The sequence below is a fragment of the Scyliorhinus torazame genome, chromosome 24 (assembly GCF_047496885.1).
Source record: "Scyliorhinus torazame isolate Kashiwa2021f chromosome 24, sScyTor2.1, whole genome shotgun sequence".
Taxonomy (NCBI): domain Eukaryota; kingdom Metazoa; phylum Chordata; class Chondrichthyes; order Carcharhiniformes; family Scyliorhinidae; genus Scyliorhinus; species Scyliorhinus torazame.
The window spans coordinates 30,419,618-30,420,463 of NC_092730.1; positions in this window are offsets into that span (position 1 = coordinate 30,419,618).

The window sequence follows — 846 nt, forward strand, 5'->3', positions numbered from 1 at the left end:
GTACCTGTCCTGTGAGTGTTTGATGGGGGACAGTGTAGAGGGAGCTTTGCTCTGTATCTAACCCAGTGCTGTACCTGTCCTGGGAGTGTTTGATGGAGACAGTGTAGAGGGAGCTTTACTCTGTATCTACCCCCATGCTGTACCTGTCCTGGGAGTGTTTGATGGGGGACAGTGTAGAGGAAGCTTTGCTCTGTATCTAACCCAGTGCTGTACCGTCCTGGGAGTCTTTTATGGGGGACAGTGTAGAGGGAGCTTTGCTCTGTATCTAACCCAGTGCTGTACCGTCCTGGGAGTGTTTGATGCGGACAGTGTAGAGGGAGCTTTACTCTGTGTCAAACCCCGTGCTTTCACTGTCCTGGGAGTGTTTGATGGGGACAGTGTATTGGGAGCTTTACTCTGTGTCTAACCCCGTGCTGTACCTGTCCTGGGAGTGTTTGATGGGGACAGTTTAGAGGGAGCTTCACTCTGTATCTAACTCCGTGCTGTACTTGTCCTGGGAGTGTTTGATGGGGACAATGTAGAGGGAGCTTCACTCTGTATCTAACCCAGTGCTGTACCGTCCTGGGAGTGTTTGATGCGGACAGAGTAGAGGGAGCTTTACTCTGTATCTAACCCCGTGCTGTCACTGTCCCAGGAGTATTTGATGGGGACAGTGTAGTGGGAGCTTTGTTCTGTATCTAACCCCGTGCTGTACCTGTCCTGGGAGTGTCTGATCAGGACAGTATAGAGGGAGCTTTACTCTGTATCTACCCCCGTGCTGTACCTGTCCTGGGAGTGTTTGATGGGGGACAGTGTAGAGGGAGCTTTGCTCTGTATCTAACCCAGTGCTGTACCTGTCCTGGGAGT